Source organism: Suricata suricatta, chromosome 5 (genome assembly GCF_006229205.1).
Source record: "Suricata suricatta isolate VVHF042 chromosome 5, meerkat_22Aug2017_6uvM2_HiC, whole genome shotgun sequence".
Lineage (NCBI taxonomy): Eukaryota > Metazoa > Chordata > Mammalia > Carnivora > Herpestidae > Suricata > Suricata suricatta.
The window spans coordinates 115,735,872-115,749,942 of record NC_043704.1 but is presented as its reverse complement, the minus strand read 5'-3'; the positions used below and the strand labels follow the sequence as shown (position 1 = coordinate 115,749,942).

The window sequence follows — 14,071 nt, the reverse complement described above, 5'->3', positions numbered from 1 at the left end:
AGCCCTTTATCTGCTATGTCATTTGCAACTATCTTTTCCCATTCTGTCAGTTGCCTATTAGTTTTCTTGATTGTTTCCTTTGCCTTGCAGAAGCTTTTTATCTTGATGAAGTCCCAAGAGTTCAGTTTTGCTTTCATTTCCCTTGCCTTTGGGGATATGTCGAGTAGGAAATTGCTGCGGTTAAGGTTAAGGAGGCTGTTCCCTGCTTTCTCCTTGAGGGTTTTGATGGTTTCCTGTCTCACATTCAGGTCCTTCATCCATTTTGAGTTTATTTTTGTGTATGGTGTAAGAAAGTGGCCTAGTTTCATTCTTCTGCATGTTGCTGTCCAGTTCTCCCAGCACCACCTGCTAAAGAGGCAGTCTTAAAGAAGGATGGGATTTCCTTCTGTCTCTCCAATCTCTTAGCAGATTGACACCAGTGCACATCACATTCTGGATTAATGTTTATACAATAATAAAGTTGTTTTCTTTCTCTTCTACTTTTACAGAGAGATTTTCTGGGTTGGGAGAAGTTTTTGTTTTCAGTTCTATTTCTCCAACAAGTAATACAGGATTTTAAATCGCATATAACATACAAATGATTTGGATAAATTTTATGGGTTAAGACTTCCTATTTCATAATCCAGAAATCTAAATATCACTATTGTTTCTACCACATTTTAAAGAGTTGCTGGTAGTAATATTACTTCAGAAGAGAAAAAAAGAGAGGTAACCTTTTTATAATGCATTTTAAATTGAATCATGCTCTCAAAAATGAGTATTTACTGAATGATAAGAATTTTCTACTGTAATCCACAGACATAAACAAAAATTATTTTTGCCCTGAAGAATAAGTGTAGGGGAAACATTTTAAATATTTTGTTATTTCAAGAATTTCCATGTAGTAGATAGAAAAGGCTTTTCTCAATATGGTTCCACAGGCAGAATAAATACCAAATTGTGGAAATCTCAGAGGAAGGGAAGCTGGATTAGCAGAACAATGTTTTAACAACTGATTCTCTCTTTCATTGGGCCTAGAACCCTTTTAACATCACGTGCGAGCTCAGAATGAAATTATTCAAAGGCAGGTTGAGGGACTGTCATCTGGAATCTGAAGACACAAGCCCAGGCTGGTGGGAAATTGAAGCCCATGCTATGGAAATCCATCTTCTATTATCTTTATAATATAGTATAATATGATATAATATAATATAAATCTTCCTTCTATTATATTTATAAAGAAAGAAATCTTACCAGAAGAGAACACCTGTTTCTAAAGACGAAGGTCTCTTTTAACAAAAAAAGTTATCTACCTTAGGCAAAGAGCCTTCCCTATGGCAGGTACTTTGCTGAGCATTTTACACACATAAGTCACTTAGTCTTCACAAACTTAAGAAGTGTGTATGACGAGTGCCATTTTACAGTTGGGAAAATTGAGGCACACACTTCTAGTAGACTGTATCTGGCCATCAGGTGTTTGTGTTTACTATTATACCATGCTTCCTCTTATCCAGATAAACTTCATAGACTAGGGTTAAAGTGAACAAAATCAAAAGGATTTACTGGGTTATTTCTTAGGAGTAAAATAACTTGAACTTAATAGAAAATCATAGAAGCATGTGGAATGTATTAACTTCTTTCAACATCAACATATTCCCAAAGGCTTTTAACATTTCCAGAGCTGATAAAACAAATAAACAATTCAGAAGCTTCTAAAATGGCATTCTAAGGAAGACAATTTTTCCCTTGGAAAGTTTTGCTTTTTAAAAAGTTTAAAGGTATATCACAGCATTTTAGTGTTAGCTTTTAATAATTCTGTTGTTTAAGATGGTATTGTTAGAACTTCAAGGCAGTAGTACCCCAAAGTTTTCTGTTAAATTCCCTTTATATAGCTTTCACTACCATGCCCCCAACCATCTCCCCAACATTTCTCCTCTCTTGTTTCAGGCAACAAAGAAGAAATTTTCCTAGGAAAGCCTACTTAGCTCACACCAAGTTTATATTCTCCATCTTGGTCCTTTTAAGCCTACTTTCTATTCTTCATCAATTTCTTTGTTAAATTTCAGCTGTTCATATTTCCAAATACTACTTATGGCTCTCTCACATCCCCACTGCTCTTCAACTTACCACAGGTGTGTCCTCTTTTCTGATACATTTATCATCTAAAACTTGTAAAAGAAAAATCTTTGAAGATGGTCTCTCCTGTGTTCTTTTGGCCCACATCCTATAGGTGTAGTCTCTAATAATCCTCTGTTAGCCAAAGGAGTCTCAATGGGTCTGAAAGTAGGGGGAAAAAAACTACTCTGCTCAAATCTAAATTTTTCTTGTATGCAATTTCAAAGTTCAGTTTATGAATTTAAATTTAGTTTTACTGCCATCATTTCTATGATATGGTCGCCCATCTCCAAGTCAATGGGTGTCACGGCTTCCTGTAACTGGCAGGAAAAGTCCTCCTAGTGAGAAAGAGCAAATGATGGTGATGGGGAAGAAAAGAGAATAACAACACATCATCCAATAATTTAAAATGCTTCATTACAAATACAATCTAAGATTGTCTTTTTAAAAAATTCTTGACACTCCATACTTCCCTGCTATCATCCTATCTCCCCCCCCCCTTTTTTTAATAAACCTTTAAGGGTCATAGTGAACTATTTTATCTTTCCTCAGCTTCTTCAATTTAAATACATAAGACTTACAAATGCAGAGGAGAGGTGGGGTGCCTGGTTGGTTTAGTAGGTTAAGCATCTGACTCTTGGTTTTGGCTCAGGTAATGATCCCACGGTTTTGTGAGTTCAAGTCCCACATCAGGCTCTGCTCTTGCAGCAGGGAGCCTGCATGGGATTCTCCTTCTGTCCCTTCCCTACTCCCACTTGCACCGTCTCTCTCTCTCTCAGAGTAAATAAACTTAAAAAAATTTTTTTTAAATAAATGAAAGGGGAGGATCATCAAGCAGGTGCAGGCTTAGCAGTTTTGATTATCAGGTCTCAAGAGACACTTGAATCTAACAGACATCACTACCACCCCCCAACACATCTGAGGTCTGATTCCGGACACAGAGAAGATGCACTTGTTTGTACCCAGAAAAACAGGCATAGTCATGTGACTTGTTTTCATCATGAAAATGCAAGCTGAACAAATGTGTCATAATGAGCCTGAGCATTTAATATTCCATCCTCACTGTCTACACTGGGATCCAGTCATGGAGAACACTTGAAATCTCACAATGAGATGATAGTGTCATAAATTGTTGGTGTTTCTTTCAGCCATGATCCTCTAGTGATTAAAATGAATGAAAACCTCTGTCTATCTGTTTAAGGTTGGCTAATTTTTATGTGTTTCAATTTCTATTTCATTATGGATAAATCTGGAAATTACTGTGTTTAGTGTCTATCTACACTGCATGTGTGGCAAGGCTGTGCAATATACTTTTATTAATTTAAAGTCTCTGGAATCTTTGTGTTAGGCTCGGCATCATTAGCCTATTTCCAGGAACAAAAATGCATTGAGGGCATGTTGATCTAAAGGAATATTATTTTACATAATGCATTTTGCTAGAATGTGGAGTTTTTGTTCTAATACATAAGCCAATTTTACCATTTTAGGGAAGAAAATGGATTTTAATAATCAAATTATAATGACTCCTAACCTCTAACTTTCAAATTTGAATATGTTTTTTCTCCTCTTTCCCCCAATTCTCTCTTTATCCAAACAGCAATTCCCCAACAGTTATTAACTGCCTGTTTAGAGCCCCACCTCTCCATCAGGGATGATAATTATGAACACCGTAACTCAAGGCAAGTTGGGTGATCTGGTAAGATCTAAAGTGTAGTTGGCTTAAATCTGATCAAAAGAAATTCTCAGTTCAATGTTGTCTTTGTGATTGTAGCTGCTAAAAAAAACCGAAATTATATTCAAGGCCAGTTCTGGGTAATACTCTCTCTTCACAATATACCACATAACTTTTGTTTGTGGCTAAACTAATAGCTAATTCTTTTCTCAGTCTCCTTTGGTGAGTCTTCCTCTTCTATAAGACCTCTGAGATTTGCATATTCTCTTCTCTCTCTACACTCACTATGTTGATGAGTTCATCCAGTATCATGTCCATAAATGCCAACTTCTAGGTACTTACTATGTCACAGTTAATGCCTCCAGCCTAAATCACATCCCTGAATTGCACATTTATCTGCACAACTGCCAATGCAGCTTCTCCATTTGCATGCCTAATGGATATCTCAAAACTAACATGTCAAAATTGAACTCCTGATCTCCCACTTAGCCTCCCGTCTCCGTGGTGACAACTCCAACCTTTTGCCCCTTGTATTCGTGATCCCCTTCCTTTGCTCTCATATTTTTTTCTGTTACAATGCTCTTTTATTTTTTAACATACAATCATTCAAATATTTATTATGTTTACTGTTTACATTTTGTAACCACTCCAGGAAAGTAAGTCTTGTGGGAGTTTTGTTTAATGTGTCTGCTTTACTGCGTAAAACTTAAAGCATCCCAAGTGAGTGACTTTTATGTAAACTGTTCTTGTAATAAGACTTTTAATTTATTAAAAAATCAAAACGCAACTGGCATATATATTGTCCTTTCTGAAATAGAAAAAAAAGAACAAACCATTCTTTCTTAAAATGTATATATATTTTATCTCAATGTTCCTTTTCTTTTCATCCAAAATTTAAATAAGCATACATCAACAGCAAAAAATGCACTTCTGACAATTTCTAGCCTCTTGGTAAATAGTGTTTGCACTATAATCAAAAAAACACTGTATCAACATATGACACAACTGCTACATTTAAAAAAATTTTTTAATGTTTATTTATTTTTTGGAGACAGATACAAAGCACAACTGGGGAGGGGCAGAGTGAGAGAGACACAGAATCTGAAACAGGCTCCAGGCTCTGAGCTGTCCTAGAGCTAGATGCCGGGCTTGAACTGACAAACTGTGAGATCATGACCTGAGCTGAAGTTAGACACTTAATCCACTGAGCCACCAGGCGCCCTACAACTGCTACATTTTCAAACAAATCTAAGTTAGCTTTAATTACTCATTCCTGACATTAATATTGTAGCCCACCTTTCAGTATATTAAAATTATCATTTTGGGGCGCCTGGGTGGCTTAGTTTGTTAAGCATCTGACTTCAGCTCAGGTCATGATCTCGCGGTTTGTGGATTCAAGCCCCACATCGGGCTCTGTGCTGACAGCTAGCTCAGAGCCTGGAGCCTGCTTCAGATTCTGTGTCTCTTTCTCTCTCTGCCCCTCCCCTGTTCATGGTCTGTCTCTCAAAAATAAATAAATGTAAAAAATTTTTTTAAAGATCTATAAAATTACCATTTTATATGATTCAAATTAAGCAAAGGCCTTTATACTTTCATATTTGCAATTAGTCTTAAAAGATTTTGTTTTGCCTAACTTCATAAAAAAGACTATTTTAAGCAGCTTTATCGAGATACACACAATTCACATTCCATAAAATTCATCCATTTAAAGTATACAATTCAGTGGTCTTTATTGTATCTGAAGAGTGGTGTGATCACGGCTAGAGTCTAATTTTAGCCTTTTCATCCTTCCCTCCAAAGAAACTCCATTCTGTCAGCAGTCACTCCCCATTTCCCACCCCAGGCCCAGGCCACCACGAATGCACTTTCTGTCTCTGTTGATTTGCCTACGCTGGAATTTTCATACAAATGGAATTATACCACATGTGGTGTTCTGTGACTGGTTTCTAGCATATTTTCCTGCATATATTCAAGGTTCATCTGTGGTGCAGCTTTATCTGTACATCACTCCTCTTTATTGCTGAGTAACATTTCAACGTAGGGATAGACCACACATTTTTTATCATATTCATTGTTGGTGGACAATTTGGTTGCTTCACTTTTTGCATACCAGGAGTAATGCTGATATGAACAGTCAAGTACAAGCTTTTGTGTGGACATGTGTTTTTATTTCTTTTGGGTATATAGCTAGGAATCTATAATTGCTAAGTTATACGGTAACTACAGGCTTGACACTTCAAGGAACTGCAAACTTGTTTTCCAAAGTGGATGCACTGATTTACATTGAAAAAAAGTATTTTTTTAAATTTTGTTAAAATTCACATTTTGTGAAAAGTTACTGTTTGTTGAAGGAGGAAGTTAAACCTTAAATTATCTCAAATAAATTTCAATAATGAAATAAAGCCACATATGTTGAACAAGATTAAAGGTGTCCTGTTATGTTACATTGAATAGTTGATGCATTTTATCTTAAAGATATGTGTTTTACAGGAGAGCCATACTACTTGCTTACTTGTGAGCAAACAATGTTCCTCTCTGTTGAAAGATCATCCTCTGGGACCGAGAGCATGGAATCAAGAGGACTGCAAACAGCAGGAAAGAAGGGAGACATCAACTGAGTTTGCGAGTCAACTAAACATTAAGCCCCAGAAATACATGGAATGGAGGACCCAGACCTCACAACCCAGCCACCTTCCATGTCAGTGCAAGTGTCCTGTGTCGTGGATATGATGCAGCTGGACCTCAAGCATATGACCTCAAATGTGGCCCCAAAGCCAAGCAGCTCCTAAGCCAAGATCTCTCATCAATATGAAAAAATGTGTACTATTCTGGCTGGACCCCCAAACAAAGCAAAGATACACATACCTTTTATGTAGCAGGTCTCTTACACATACAGAAATTATTGCATAGTGTCCCAGGAACAATTCATAAGGACACCTACTCTTCCATTACTCAAAACAAAACAAAGCAAAATAAAATAAAACCTAAATGCCCTTTCAGAGGGGAAAGGTTACTATATAGTACCATTATATATGTGAGTTATACTAAATGAATTAGACATTTATGGGACAAGTTGTACAAATTTCAAATACAGTATTGAGTTATGAAAAAGTTAAAGTAACTTATTTACTGATACATATAGGATGCTAGTTATACAGTGCTTTGAAATTCTCAAATTTTCATTTCAAGTCTACAGAAAGAAATAAAAGTAAGATAAACACCAATAAACTCCTCACTCAGAATAACCAGTTTCTAACAGTGTCATGTTTGTTGTTTCTTTACACACACCCACACACACACACACACACACACACACACGTGTGCACACACATCTTCCTGAACCATTTGAAGGCAATTTGCAAACCTCATGATATCTCATATCTAAATACAAATATGTCCAGTTAACAAAGATGTTTTTCTTCATGACCACAATACCACTATTATACTCAAGAAAATAAGAATTATAAAGATATATAAAATACTAGAGATTGCTCACAAAAGTTTGATAACAAAAGATGTATTGTTTAGCTCAGAAACTCCCTGAGAGTTTATCTCTCTAGGTTGGTAACAAGAGGAAAAGAAATAGATTCAAGGAGGGAGGTGAAAAGGTCTTCTGTTATACCTATATTAGGTTTTCCCAAAAGAAAATTAAAATATATAAAAATATATATATAGAAAAATGCTAACCTTTATTAAATCTGAATTGTGCATACATATATTTCTTAGGCTGAACAGTATATGTTGAAATGACTCAATTAAAAAAAAAGAAAAAGGAGAGGCTATGACTCATTAAACTCTACATTGCCCTGGATTAAAAAAAATACCTAATAATGGTAATATGAAATTACTGTTACAACTACTGTTTAACTAATTGAATTTGATATGGTTCAACCTACTATATATTATTTTTTTATGCTTTTTATTATTTTTGAGAGACAGAGAGAGACAGTGCGAGCAGGGGAGGGTCAGAGAGAGAGGGAGATACAGAATCTGAAGCAGGCTCCAGGCTCTGAGCTAGTTGTCAGCACAGAGCCCGACGCGGGGCTTGAACCCATGAACGAGGAGATCATGACCTGAGCCAAAGCTGGATGCTTAACTGACTGAGCCACCCAGGCACCCCATCAACCTACTATATGTTATATAAAACCATCACAAAGGATGCTTATTGAGATATGTAGCAGTGTCTGTGGGTTTGATTTTCATGACTCACATACACAGACAGAACTCCTAAAGACCAGATAATAACATAAGGGCAAGTGCTGGGCAGCACATCTGCCAGGCCCGCTGGAGGAGGTACCTCAGAGAAAACCCTACAGAGACAGGACCAGTCGTAGGCAGGTGGGATCCCCACTGTCCCACCCACACTGGAGCAGCTCACAGCAATCTGACAGTACTAGATGGCAGACTCTGGAAAATAATAAACTCTGATCCTGGCCTGTGGGGCTTTTGAACTTTAGGATTAGGCAAGTTTCAGCACCCCAGCATGGGATCACAGGCTGTAATTCAACAAGAGCACTATAATGTGACAGCACCTTGGCTCCAGCCCTGCCCTGCCTGCTCAGAATCCATGGCCAGGTGAACACCAGCACGGCTGGGACAGATTCCAAACCTTATGGTTGATCTGACTGTTCCAGGAACTTGGCTGTAGCTAGTTAATATGGAGCTTTGTATCAGGCCAACTTCTTTTCTCCAGCATGAACCTATAGGGGACCACCAAAAGATGTATTCTTTTCCTCTACAGAATATTAATCTAGAAAAGGAGTACATTCTCTAAATAATCAAAATAAATACAGAAAGCCTACAGAGTAGACTCTATTAAAAAACAGAATATATATGAAACATGAATAAATACAAAGCTATGAAGTATAATGAGAAAAGCATTAGAGGATAAATCAGGAGATGGGAGTTACAGCCCTTATATTCGCACTGAATGATCTCAGGCAAGACACTAACATTTTTGGATCTCTTAATTTTTATTTAAAAACTGATCTAAGAAAAGGTATCTACATTTTATTCAAAGATAGGGTGACTGCTGGAAACTCTTTGGACTGATGTCTGTCACTTAGAATTCTGAATCATGAATGAAAATTAATTTAGGTTCTCGCAAGAGACTCTCTGGTATGGGGACAAGAATCTCATGATTCAAAACAATTTAAGAAGTGCCTGTATGGCTCAGTCAGTTAAGCGTCCAACTCTTGATTTCAGCTCAGGCCATGATCTTGTGGGACTAAGCCTCACATTGAGCTCTACACTAATGGCATGGAACCTGTTTGGGATTCTCTCTCTCCCTCTCTCTCTGCTTCTCACTCTCTCTCTCTTAAAAATAAGTAAATAAACTTTAAAACTATTTAAGAAGAGGTTCAAACATTTATTTTGACACCCATCCCTTTCATTCCTCAGCCTACAACTGACACAAGGCTGAAGTGTTCAACACAATGAGATCTTCAAGAGCAACAATCAAATTACAGTGCAAAGAAGGAAACTGAAACCTGAGTATTTTTTCAAGGTGTTACCCCAGTTAGAATTTCCTTCTTTTCCAGGTTATCTGTTTGGCCATATCCTCTCTTCAGCCTTGTGCTGGGCTATTGATATTCTCCCATGTCTACCCTACCTACTTTCCACTGTCTCTCAATTAGTGAATAATATCTATAAAACACCATTGATAGAGAGGTCCTAATCATGACATTTAGTGTTTTTGATTGGGTGCTGCAAAGGTGGTCACTTGTTGAGCAATCTGCTTAATCAGGCTTCAGATCACAGCCCCTGGACCAACTAGAAGAAGCCAAAAATAATTTCACATCACAATCATCTTTCCATTGAAGGAATACAATATTTTCACATCTTTGTGCAAAACAGTTAATTCTTGATTGTCACGAGCTACTTTTCTTGAACAAATTCCATTGCCCTCTTGTATCAGGAAGTTGAATATCAATTGTTTACAAAAGCAGAAAGCCATGAACCTCAAAAACAAATTCAATCTGCTAATCCTAGCTTCAGAAACATTAGTACATGATTATTTTCATTTTTCTTCCTCCTCTTTCTTCCTCGTTAGGCCACCAGAAATCACAGCTCATTTCCCTGACAGGACTTAACACTCAACTTTCCACCTTCACCCCCAAAGTTCCTACAAACAGAATGCTTCCCCTAAGACCACAGGTAGCTTGGTCTGGACACAGAAACACACCCGCAGCAGATAACAAGATAACACAACTAACTTTCTCAGATACAAAGCCATGGTTCCAGTTTTTCCCAATTAGACCCTTCTTTAAGCAAAATGTACAGAAATAAAGGATCACAATCTGTGGATGAGTTTTCCTTCAGAACATGGATTTAGCTAATTTGTGAAGGAGATTTCTGTACTGATTATTTACATTTAAGGAAAGGTGTAATCATAATGTCTTTGTGTCTTTATTTGTTTGGTTGGTTGTTTTGCTGATATAGTCTTTGAACTAAAATGACTTTTTAATGTTCTTATAAATTAAAATCATGTATTCAATCTGATCACGTCCCACATCTGCTTTTTTAAAAGCTTGACTAATATCAAAAGATGCTAGGATACTTAGAGAAATTTAAAAAAAAAGAATTAAAACCTTCATTTCATCAAAGGGAGTAAAGAGGGCTAAGCAAAATAACATGAACCATGTAGATAAAGGAATTTGCAGGGTGATTTTTGAATTCAAGGTTTTATTCAGAAAAATAGAATAAAAGACTTTGAGATGACTTTGAGAAAATCTCAGACAACCATAAGTTATACAAATCGGGAAACTAAGGCCCCCTTAGGGAAAAGTGTCTGAGTGAGTCTGAAACCTAGGTCTCCATCCTGGGCCTCTACAGAGTCCCGTTTTAGACCCTTCACCTATCTACCAAGGGAGTTTAAGATGCTCCATTTCTTACATTTTCATCTATATAATGATATTTTATGAAGTTTATATTTCCAGTGGCCTTCCCCCAGATAGTATTTCCAGTTAGACATGTGTCAACAGTACAATAAAAAAACTTGGGGGGGGGCACTGTTAATGGAGGAAAAATAGTTCTTTAAAAATGCACCCTCATTTCTCTTTCCTAATCAAACATAATTATATGACATTGTGAAGCTAATCATGCCCTCTAAAGTTTTCCTTTCTCCTGTAAGAAGAGAGGAAAATGTTTTTGCTCCAAAAGAGGAGCGAACATCTGTTTTCAGCCCTGCATTCTTGGCCATGAGTAAGGACAGAGATGTCTTTAAACAAGGTGCTGAATATCAGACAAACCTATAACCTATCGCATCTCCAAGGCATCATGGATTTAAAATTCTGCCTTCTCCTTCTCAGTTACAGCAGTACAGGGTTATATTTTAGAAACAGCTATGTGTAATATTAACAGGCCATTCACTCAGGTGATAGCAGTTAGATTTGCATATGCCCAGTACCATTCACTTCACTTTTTATTAAATGTGCATTAACCTAAAACTACCCTAGCCTATAAAAGTATAAGAGGATTGTGATAACACAGCATTAAAGTGACAGTAAATCAGCAGAAACATAACATTAGATTTTCTAGTTCAGTTACTTCCCAGACTATAAATATGGGCCATTCGTCCATGAAGTTATGGATATTTTTCAAAGAGTGCAACTGACCTGTTTTGCAACCTGCTCTTAAATGAGGGAAAGGAAAGCAAATTTAGATGTGGAGGTAACCAGAGTTTTAAAATAAAAATTAAAGCTAGAAAAAGACACTTAATTACAATTATCTAATTTGCAGCAATACTATTTCCTATGGCAAAGCACTAAACTATCCATAGAATGCTAATGAGTGCTTTTATTGACAAGAGCCTTCCTCTAAAGCTACTCAGGCTTGTTTACTATTCCAAATGTCACATTACTGCTGAGGTTCTAAAATATAAAAAAAGGAAAACCATGTAATTACTATAATTGTATAGCTATAGTTTCTACTCCAAAATTTTGTCATGAAGCAACATTGGTACTTTTAAAGACCTAAGTGTTTTTTTCTTCTCCTTCCTGACATGTAATTTTGATTCTTCTGGAAATTTAAGTAAACAAGTTACATGAATGTTATTTAATGGAAAAAGTATGTATTGACTTAATACAACCATTGTTTTTATTTCAGTGTATTTCTTTCTCAGGCATTTGTCATATTTGCACTGCATTTTAACAGTGTGGTCCTGATAGAATCTTAACACCATTCCATATTCAGCCTCCTGGCAGAAAACCCCATGCTTAAAGAAAGTGACTGAGAAATAATGCCTGTGGTTTCCTGAGGCTTCCTCGAGGTAAACGGGGATTCTCTGATATTCTGGAAAGGTAGACAGTGAACGGAACCTTTATAGTAAGAGATTCCAAAATTCCTATGTGGGTGAATTCTATGAACAATGAGTGTTGATTCTAACGATAACAAACATTTATACAGCTTTCTAAAACTTACAAAGTGGTCCTATAGAAATGTTTGAAGTTGATTAATATAAAATTCTAACAATCTGGCTGACTATTGTTCTACTTTGCTGATTGGAAACCCAGTCTCCTATGTTCATATTATTTTTTAATTTTTTTTTTGAGGGACAGAGACAATGAGCAGGGGAGTGTCAAAGAGAGGGAGACACAGAATCTGAAGCAAGCTCCAGGCTCTGAGCTAGCTGTCAGCACAAAACCTAGTGTGGGGCTCAAACCCATGAACCGGGAGATCATGACCTGGGCCAAAGCTGGACGCTTAACTGATTAAGCCACCCATGAGCCGTAGTATCCTCATATTATTAACTCCTAGGAATAGAGTGGAGAATTAGCGGTACCTAGCAGAAAGTAACATCTCACCCTCATCTCTTCATAGTTCTCTTCCCCAGAGTCCATACTGTAAATAATAATTTTCCTAACCGCTCATGTGTTTCTGTTCTATGATGGTGGAATAAGATTTTGAAATCAAATAATTTCACTCTGCATTTCTGTTCCTTCTCCACCCATTGTGTGTGTGTGTGTGTGTGTGTGTGTGGGTGTGTGTGTGTGTGTGCGCCCACGCTTAAGTACTGCGGATATCTGTTTCAATCTCTAATACTTGACTTGGAAAGAGATCCTGGAGTCTCTGACAGACATCTCTGGTTCTGATGGTGACCTTGAAAACCATCTCTCTGCAGTCTTTCCCTCCAAAAACTGGTATCTAAAAACTGCATTTCAGAAAAGCAATATATGTAATATCTCAAGTTTACTGGGAAGAAAAATTGTGTGACTGAATTCCATCAAATGTGCAGTCCAAATCCAGTATTGAGTTGCCTGGCTATAAGAAATTTTGCACTTTTCTTGATTAAAAAAGGGCATGGAATAAAAAATCTAACATGTAGTCATATAGTGAGATAGCACATCAGCGACTTTCTCTGAAATATTTTCAGTCTCACAGATTTTAATGCCAGATACACAATGACAACTATTCCTCATGTAATAACAGACCCAATCACAACTTCTATGTAAGTTTTTTGATTATTTTAGCCTCAGAAATCACTCTCTGAAATAGTGCCAAAGTAGAAGACAATCTTTTAAGTGAAAGAATTGTAGTGGTTGAATTTAGTAAGTATTCTTGTAAAGAAAAGACTGTCTGAAGGCTAAAAAATATGTGAGAAACAGCTATCAGCCTCTATAAAAATTCAACGTATGCCGGTTTGCCAGAATTATACGTTTAGAATCTCTTCTTTCTGATAAGCAGTTCTGTGTCTTGGGCAACTTATTCTCTCTCTGTTATGGAAGCCTTATCTGTAAATGAGAAATATCTCCTCACTGATCAACTTCATTGCAACGGTAAAAAAAGAAAAAGGAAATATTTATGCCAGAATACTTAGAGTGTTATTCTCATTCCATTTCCCATTTTATCAACTTTAAGATTATCTATTAATCATCAATTTTAACATGGTTTTGCTATTTATTAGGAAATGCCTTAACCAGCCTATATCAGAATCTGTATCTTTAATAAAAGTAGTTGAATAATAGGACATCCAAGCTGTAAAGATTTAAAATTTTGAAATATGCTTAGGGAGATAATAGAAATGGTAAACTCACTGTTCCTTCTAGTAAAAAATATTTCCTTACTTCCTTAGAGAAACCAGCCTTTCAAGTATTTTTGTTCACATTATTAATTATCTAGAGTGTTTTCCCTCATTTCTTCCTCCAAATAAAATCCTGCTCAGCCTTAAAGCCCCTGCCCTCAGTCATCTCTCTTTTGATTCTAATCATATACATTGTCTTTATGACACCATTTAAACCTTCTATCTTGCTCACAAATTATTTGATATATGTTAGCTTTGTCCCCCCTCCCTCCCTGGGCACTGAG

At 36.6% G+C, this 14,071-nt stretch overlaps 1 long non-coding RNA gene across 2 annotated transcripts in view; it reads right to left on the bottom strand.

Moving 5' to 3' along the window:
- Positions 1 to 2,121: 2,121 nt before the first annotated feature.
- The window catches only part of LOC115292807, a 72,111-nt gene continuing 60,161 nt past the window's right edge, over positions 2,122 to 14,071 (bottom strand). Inside the window, exons 5-7 of one of the 2 annotated variants that reach the window (XR_003909144.1) lie at positions 6,632 to 6,717; positions 6,279 to 6,348; positions 2,122 to 2,432 (exon numbers count right to left, since the gene is read on the bottom strand). This is a non-coding gene — a long non-coding RNA (uncharacterized LOC115292807). The remainder of the gene's footprint in view (positions 2,433 to 6,278; positions 6,349 to 6,631; positions 6,718 to 14,071) is intronic. The other variant, XR_003909143.1, reaches the window with a different exon arrangement.